The 331-nt window shown below is 62.8% G+C and overlaps 1 protein-coding gene across 1 annotated transcript in view; it reads left to right on the top strand.

The window, feature by feature from the left end:
- LOC108448684 (single-stranded DNA-binding protein 3-like) overlaps nt 1–331 on the top strand; it is a 6593-nt gene that overhangs the window by 4961 nt on the left and 1301 nt on the right. The gene's annotated exons all lie outside the window — the stretch shown is intronic.

Raw genomic sequence — 331 nt, 5'->3', positions numbered from 1 at the left:
GCCGGATGCAGCGCATGACCCCCCCCCGAGGCATGGCCGGGATGGGGCCACAGGTACGGGATGGTGGCATACTGGGATACCGGGATACCGGGATACCGGGATACTGGGATACTGGGATACCGGGGTGGGGCAGGGACCCGGATACAGGGTGGGAGTGGTTACAGGGCCATGGGGACATGGATTTGGGAATGGGGATGGGTACAAGGGGATAGAAGGATGCAGGGTTGGGATACAGGGATAAAGGGATGGGAATGGGAATACAGGGATGGGGACAGTGCCAGGGATGTCCCAGCCCCACTGACCCCCCCTCTCCCGGCAGAGCTACGGCAGC

This window comes from Corvus brachyrhynchos, unplaced genomic scaffold (genome assembly GCF_000691975.1).
Source record: "Corvus brachyrhynchos isolate BGI_N302 unplaced genomic scaffold, ASM69197v1 scaffold158, whole genome shotgun sequence".
NCBI lineage: Eukaryota > Metazoa > Chordata > Aves > Passeriformes > Corvidae > Corvus > Corvus brachyrhynchos.
Note: the sequence above shows the minus strand (reverse complement) of the source record. Positions and strands in the feature narration are given on the sequence as shown.